Here is a 9,068-nt window from a genome sequence, read left to right on the forward strand (position 1 = left end):
AATAATAACAACAATCATAATAATAATAATAATAATAATAATAAAAATATCAAATTATACCTTAGAAGCATAAAATGAAATAAACTGCCTGTAAGGGGACTCGAACCCGCGACCTCACGATCAACAAACACCCTTCAGACCACTCCACCATTAGTTTGATCTTGTTTTAAACTCGTTCGTTTAAATAATTAATACTTATGAAACTGTTATCCTCCCATCTTCTATCATCATCTATTATCAATATCATTATCATCCTTAAAATATAGGATCGGCCAAACCATATAGTAATCAACCAATTGACAAAGCTTAAGGAAAAGAGAAACAAGGTAGCTGCTATTTCTTATTCACGTACTAAACAATAAAATGCTAGCCTTGTTCATGGACTAAGGTTGTCTTATGGGCCCAACAATATAATAAAATTCACAGTCCATATAAAAAGGGAAAATATGGCAGCTGATAGTGCTCCAAATGAACATATATTTAGTAGCAATATCGTTCCAATATGTAAAGTTTGTAAATGTAATTTCCTTATTTTTAGTTGTAATAGTTAAATAAATAAGTGCGAAGACGAAAGACGCAAATCGCTCGAAAATGAAGATTTAAAGACAAAAACAAAGATTTGAAAGACCAAAACGTCCAAAAAGCTCAAATGTACAAGATACAATTAAAAAGGTTCAAATTATTGATGAAGAACGTCTAAAAATGACAAGAGTACAAGTTACAAAACGCAAAGTACAAGATATAAAATTGTACGAAAGGACGTTCGAAAATCCGAAACCGGGGCATGAACCAACTTTCAGCGCTCGACGCAACGGTGTAAAAATTACGAGTCAACTATGCACAAGAATAAAATATAATATTTAAATAATTCATAATAAGAATAATATTAAATAATAAAAAGTTGTTAATTGAGCATAGTTCAGGGGTCGTAAATGAAAATTCAATTTCTAATTTCGCCTATAAAAGGCTATGTAACGATCAATTGAAATATACAATTTTCTATCCTAAATCTATATATCGATCCATCTATCTATTATCAATATCTATATTCTATATCTCTATCATAATGTTAACTTAATAAGATATAACAATAATCTTAATTTTAATTTTAAATTATGATAATAATAAGATTTATGATAGAGATCGTTTGAGTGTGTAAGTCGAAATTCTGTCCGTGTAACGCTACGCTATTTTTAATCATTGTAAGTTATGTTCAACCTTTTTACATTAATGTCTCGTAGCTAAGTTATTATTATGCTTATTTGAGCCGAAGTAATCGTGATGTTGGGCTAAAATATTAAGAAGGGGTTATTGGATTTTGTACTATAATTAAGGTTTGGGCAAAAGACCGACACTTGTGGAAATTGGACTATTGACTATTAATAGATGGGGGGTATTGTCTAATTGAGTGACAACTCATTGGAGTCTGTCGAGCCTATCTTCAAATTAATTATCCTAATAATTAATAATGATTATGATTGTCCTATTTAGTGACGTTCATATGGAATCTATTATAATCATTTAATTAATTATTCGGGTTGGGTAATTGATTATTCAAACTGATCAAGTGGGTAAATTAATATTCATATCTAATCAAAACAGGGGTAGATTACATACAGTGATAACTGGTGTAATTGTTGACAGAAGTGATAACTGCGTCACAGTTTAAATCCTTAATTAGTTGGAATATTTGACTTCGGGTATAAGGGTAATTTGACGAGGACACTCGCACTTTATATTTATGACCGATGGACTATTATGGATAAAAACCAGATAGGTATCAAATAAACCATGACAAAGGACAATTAACCCGAGTAACAATTAATTAAAATCAAAACGTTAAACATCATGATTACGGAAGTTTAAATAAGCATAATTGTTTTATTGTATTTTTCATCGCACTTTTATTTTCTGTCATTTTATTTATCACAATTTATTTTACGCACTTTAATTTTTGTCATTTATTTTTGCGCTTAAAATATAGAATCGACAAACCGGTCATTAAACGGTAAAACCCCCCTTTTATAATAATATTACTACTTATATAATTATATATATTTTGTATAAATATAGTTAAAAATATAGTAAGTATCACCAGCTCCCTGTGGAACGAACCGGACTTACTAAAAACTACACTACTCTACGATTAGGTACACTGCCTATAGTGTTGTAGCAAGGTTTAGGTATATCCCATCCGTAAATTAATAAAACTTGTGTCATATTTTGTAGTATTTTGTATTAAAAATAATAGTAATTTCGTAACCCCACGCTACCACATCAAGTTTTTGGCGCCGCTGCCGGGGAGCGCTAAAACGCTATATTTTTAATTATAATAATATTGAAATAAAATATAATAATATAATAATATTGAAATAGAATATAATAATATAATAATATTGAAATAGAATATAATAATATAACAATATTGAAATAGAATATAATAATATAATAATATTTTAGAATCAATTTGATACGTAAATTTTTAAAAAGTCGTATTTATTAAATACTTCAGGGGTATATTATGTAACTTATAATTAATAATTTCTATCATGTCGCTTTCATGTGAATAGTAAATTAATTAATTTATTTTCATTTACTATTCATGAATAGTAAATGAATTAAAAAAAAAGTTTTGAAAAAAAAATTATAATTAAAAAAAAATTATTAATTTGTAAAAAAAAATCGTTTTTTAAAAAAAAAAAAGTTGTAAAAAAAAAACGTTTTTTTTTAAGAAAAAAAAATTCGTTTTTAAAAAAAAAAAAAAAAAAATTTGTAAAAAAAAAATTCGTTTTTTTTAAAAAAAAAAATAAAATTTAAAAAAAAAATTTTTTTTTTAAAAATAATAAATAATAATTTTTTTTTTTTTTTAAGTTTTATTACCTTTAGATTTTTAGACTATAGTTACAACTTTTAGTATTAAGTTTAGTTTTGCCATAGTTATTTTTATACTTTTAGATTTTTAGGCTTTGCCGTAAAATCCCTTAAGTGCTTTTTCTTTAGAATAAGATTTAGGTGCCTTAAAATTTTGCGACGCCGTGTTAAAATTTTAGTATCCTTTTAAGTAATTCCCGTTTTTCGTTTAGAATCCCTTTTTAATTTTAGACGCGCTACAATTTTCTTATTTTTCGACCTTTTATTTTTTTCAACCATTTTTATTTTTCAATTTTTTTTTTTCCGACGAACTCTTTTTCTTTCTTATTTCTCGCTATTCTAGTTTTAGGACATAGATTTTTATTCTACTTCTTATCTAAATTTCTTAAAATTACGAAAATTTATTTTAAGTGGTTAAATTAATAGACATCAAAATTTTCTGGTTCGTAATAATAGTTGGATTTGTATGTGGACCGGGTTATTGGAGCCAAACAGTACTCAATTATATTGAGACCAAACGAATCCTGCCCCTCTGCTGCATCTTTTGCCTATTCGAAACGTGGGCAAAAATCAGAAAAGTCTATTAATTGGATAGCTTATTTAAGTTTTTCTTATTATTTTTATAACTAATAGGATATTCTGTGAATGCACCGAGCAAGACGTTCGCCGCCGGTCATACGTTCACCACCTGTAACTCGATCAAGACATTTAGCGAATATCGCCGCCGTTGATTTTTCTTTAGAATCGTCATCCAGTCGACCAATTACTCAAACTCAAATTTCCGATAATCCAGTTTTTGAAACAAACCTCACAATTGAGAATCCAGAGAATACTCAGGGACAATTCAGAGACCCTGATCCATTAATTATTCCTCCGGAACCTCCAATCATACAAACAGAGATTGTTGAGGAAAGAAACCATTAAATCAGAAACCTCTAGTGATTCAGATACAACACTTCCAATCATGGAAAATCTAGAACCTCTAAGTATGGAAGACCGAATGAGAGCTACACGCACGGACCAAGGTCATGCCATTATTAAACCAGAAGTTAATGCTCCAGATTATGAAATCAAAGGACAAATTCTACACATGGTGACTAATCAATGCCAATTCAGTGGTGCGCCGAATGAAGACCCAAACGAACATCTTCGTACGTTTAATAGAATTTGTACACTATTCAAAATCCGAGAAGTAGAAGACGAACAAATCTATCTCATTTTGTTTCCCTGGACTTTAAAGGGAGAAGCCAAAGATTGGTTAGAATCGTTACCTGAAGGGGCGATTGATACATGGGATGTTTTAGTTGAAAAATTTCTTAAACAATTCTTTCCGGCATCTAAAGCCGTGAGACTTCAAGGAGAAATTGTTACGTTCACGCAAAAGCCAAATGAAACATTATATGAGGCGTGGACAAGATTCGGAAGGATGTTGAGAGGATGTCCTCAACACGGTTTAGACACTTACCAAATAGTACAAATATTCTACCAAGGTGTCAACGTTGCTACACGAAAAGACATCGACATAACAGCCGGTGGATCCATTATGAAGAAAACCGCAACTGAAGCTTACAAAATTATTGATAACACAGCCTCCCACTCGCATGAGTGGCACCAAGAAAAAGATATCTTTCGATCATCTAAAGCGGCTAGAGCCGATTCTAGCCATGACTTTGATTCCGTTTCCGCAAAAATAGATGCTTTCGAAAGACGAATGGAAAAGATGAATAAAGATATTCACGCAATACGAATCAGTTGTGAGCTATGCGGTGGACCACACTTATTGAAAGATTGTCACATTGAACCAACATTGGAACAACGAGAGAATGTTTCCTATATGAACCAAAGGCCTGGAAATAATTATCAAAATAATTATCAACCGCCAAAGCTAAACTTCAATCGAAATCAAAATATTCTTTACAATCCAAAAGGACCCGAAAATAACTGGTATAACCAACAAGGTCCGAATAACCAACCAACTCAAAACAACACTTTCAATCAACAAAGACCTGGCTTATATAAACCACAACAACAAACCGAAGAGAAAAAGTCAAATATGGAAGACGTGGTATTCAAGCTAGTTGAATCTCAAACACAATTTATTGAAACTCAAACCCAAACGAACGAGAGATTTGATCAGTCATTAAGAACTCAACAAGCTTCCATTTTGAATCTAGAAAAACACGTAGGTACTCTTGCTAGCATGATGAGTGAGAGGGAACAAGGAAAGCTACCGAGTAATACTGAAGTAAATCCTCAGAATGAGAATGTTAATATGGTTTCAACGAATTCTGAAAAACCAGCACCAGAAGATGGGAAGGTTTTAGATGAGAGTAACAATGAAGAAGTTACACCACCACCACCCGAGTATGTAAAGCCAATGGTGGCACCATACAAACCACCCATCCCGTTTCCAAGAAAAGGAGTTGAGTATGAGCAAGTGATAGGTAATAAAGATTGTGATACCTCTGGAAAGAAGAAGAAGAAAAAGAATAAGAAAGTGCAAGAAACAAAAGCCGTAAATATAAACCCGGTGAAGACAGTTCTACCAAAACCTCCACCTAGGGTAGGTGATCCGGGTGAATTTATTGTTCCTTGTCTACTTAGTGATTGTGTCATGTATGATGCACTAGCAGATTTAGGTGCAAGTGTAAGTGTTATGCCTCTTTCCTTATATAAGAGATTAGGTGTAGGTAAGTTAAGTCCAACGGATATGAGTGTTCGACTCTTTGATCAAACCATTAAGCACCCAGTTGGAATTGCTGACAACCTACCCGTTCAAGTAGGTAATTTAACCTTTCTAGTCGAATTTATTGTCATTGACATAGAAGAGGACCTAAACATTCCTCTAATTTTAGGTCGACCATTCTTTGCGTCCACCGGGGCGTTATTTGATGTAGAAAATGGAAGAATGACACTTAAAAGTGGTGACAAATCTATCACCTTTATGATTCGAAAGTCTAAATCTCCACCAACCAAAACCGTTGAACCAGAAAAAATGATTGGTAAGAACCATGTTGTTTTACCAACTCCAACGGTAGTGCTTAATAATAATAAAACGCCTAAGTGTGGGGAAAATGAAGTAACACCTAATGATGACATGATAACAAAGAACCCCGTTATTGATACGAAATTAAATGACCCCATTATTAACAGTTCAATGAAGAAACTTTTTAAACGGGCTATTGATGCTAGAAGTAAGGGGAACTTTAAGTTATGTAACCGGTTAGTATCCAATCTGTCGCCTAAAGAAAGGGCGAAGCTAGTTGAATTATGGGATATTACGGAAGAAGCCGGGCACTGGCTTAAAGAAAAAGTCACAGATAGGCAAGTTGATTATGGACCAAGAGAAATTGACAATGAAGTTAATCACAATTTCAACACCACAGCTACCTAAGTGTGGGGAGATTCGAATGTTCTAAAAAGATAATGCTGTCTAAAGTTATTTGTTCTGTTCTCGTGTAGTTCCGAGAATGGAATCCGATTGGTCTTTTCCGCTAGCAGACACTAAAGAACTAGTTTTCTCCCTCCATTCTGAATTTTTGTTTTGTAGGTTTTTTATGAAATTAATATGCATTTTAATTTAAGTTTTTAAAAACAAAATTTACTTTAATTCATTAAGTTGAAAAAATGATTTCTAAAATTCGTCGTGAGTTGAAGACTAGGTCATTAAGCCGAAATTACTTTACCCGAGGGCGGGGCGACAAATTTTGTTATCATTATTTTTAATTTTATTGATTTAAAGTATGCCAAAAATATTATACTTTATAAATTTTTGAAAAGTGGGGTTATAAACCAAACTTCAAAAATATATATATATATATATATATGTTTGTATTTTATCTTATGTACAAAACAGGGTAAAACAACGCACTTTCAAAGACTGTCATTAAAGTTCAGCAAAAGGTACTAATTTTGACGACAAGACGCAAAACAACAAATATGATATAACAAATGAAGGAATGAACGATGAGGCGCCATCTATCATTCGACGAGCTTTGTAATTACAAACTCGGTATTTTTAATCACTTTTCTACGCTAATCACCCTCATGAATTTAAATTATAGTCTGATTTCATGCAAATGAGGGCATTGCATGATCTTAAGTGTGGGGAAGGGTTATAAATTCTCTCAGGTTTATACTTGGTTTATTTGCCAAATTTTGTGAAAATTTGAAAAATTTTCAATTAAATGAAGTCAAAATCATGTTTATACATATTTATGAACGGTGAAAACTAGGTGATAATACCGAAATTATCGGAAAGGACATAAATTGAGAAACAACCTAAAATGCTTGAATTCATTTAAAATGGAATAAAGGAGAATAAAAAGGCAAAGAAAGAAACTAAGTGTGGGGAGAATGTACCAAGTTATTCAATTAAAAACTATCTATCACATATTTTTGTACAAGATTATTGCAGGTACTTTTGTTTTGGATGATACTAATCAGTTTTACCCGATTTACTATAATACTTTTGAAAGAAAGATGGATCTACACGATGAATCAATTCCATCATTAAAAGGAAGTAAAGTCTTCCGAAAAAGAAACGCGCTTCTTGATTTAGGTCATGAAGTTGTCGTCCAGACCAGCTGTAGGTTGACGAAAAACCTAGAAAAGTCATCACTAAAATCAGCAGGAAATCCACGGACCTCAGCATCAAACAGGGTCGCCAAGTGGTCAGACTTATCCTAACCATGAGAGGGTCTGTCTTGTAAAATGGGGAGGGCACCGTGCAAATTAGCTTGATAAGACTAATGAATCAGATCCCCAGAAAGGATAATCTCCTTAAAGATTAAAAATCAGCTTTTAAGACTGATATTACTCAATCCTAGAGATTGACCTTAAAGATTGAGAATTCAAACTCATGGAATTCAATGATATCTAAACTCGAGCTTGAACGAGAAAATATTTTGATCAAAAATACAAACCGATTTGTTTTCTGAAAATCCATTTTCAATGCGTTCATTACCATTGAACGTAAAATCCTAGGAATTCACCTGGAATTCATTAGGTCACCTGAACAAAATCGGGTGTCAACCGTAAGAACGGTGGTTGCATAGCATGGTCGGAGACAGGACCTTGTGCCAGACCGAAAAATTATAGGATGATCTTTACTATTGCTCCTACCAAGGATAGTTCTAGCATCCGACACGTTAAAAAGACCATAATCAAATGCATGTCATTAGACATTGCCTTAACAGTTTCTTGTTCATCGCTTTCCTTTACAACTGGACGGTAGTTTGCCGAAAGGTAATATACGGGACAAGTAAACTGGACGTGTTGCTTTCCTAATACAAGGTTAGCAAGTGGGTAACACAAAACCACAAGTGTTGAGCTAAAATTTTCAAATCTGAAACCCACACAACCCACAAAAATATTTTGCAAACACCGGTGAAGGGTTATTCCGGAAAACTTATCTAGGGTAAAAGCTAGATTAAATTTTCAAAAAGATCAAATGTTTTCATAAAGATCCAATTTCCTTAAGGATCTACATTTTAATAGTCATGTGGGACTGTAAACCACCTTTCAAATGTGCACTTTGCTTTGGAAACCGAAAGTAAATCGGCTATTTGATTGCAAGTGTCGTTGACCTAAACCCGAGGCAACTGTGGATGACACACCCACCTTTAACCATCATTACTGTCATTGTTTATACCGCTATATCAAAATCACTGATGTACAAAGTGTGATGAATAAAAAAGTGATTCATGTATGTTTTTATTTCAAGTTCTGTATTGCTTGAGGACAAGCAACGCTCAAGTGTGGGGATATTTGATAGTGCTCCAAATGAACATATATTTAGTAGCAATATCGTTCCAATATGTAAAGTTTTTAAATGTAATTTCCTTATTTTTAGTTGTAATAGTTAAATAAATAAGTGCGAAGACGAAAGACGCAAATCGCTCGAAAATGAATATTTAAAGACAAAAACAAAGATTTGAAAGACCAAAACGTCCAAAAAGCTCAAATGTACAAGATACAATTAAAAAGGTTCAAATTATTGATGAAGAACGTCTAAAAATGACAAGAGTACAAGTTACAAAACGCAAAGTACAAGATATAAAATTGTACGAAAGGACGTTCGAAAATCCGAAACCGGGGCATGAACCAACTTTCAGCGCTCGACGCAACGGTGTAAAAATTACGAGTCAACTATGCACAAGAATAAAATATAATATTTAAATAATTCATAATAAGAA

This window comes from Rutidosis leptorrhynchoides, chromosome 8, assembly GCF_046630445.1.
Source record: "Rutidosis leptorrhynchoides isolate AG116_Rl617_1_P2 chromosome 8, CSIRO_AGI_Rlap_v1, whole genome shotgun sequence".
Lineage (NCBI taxonomy): Eukaryota > Viridiplantae > Streptophyta > Magnoliopsida > Asterales > Asteraceae > Rutidosis > Rutidosis leptorrhynchoides.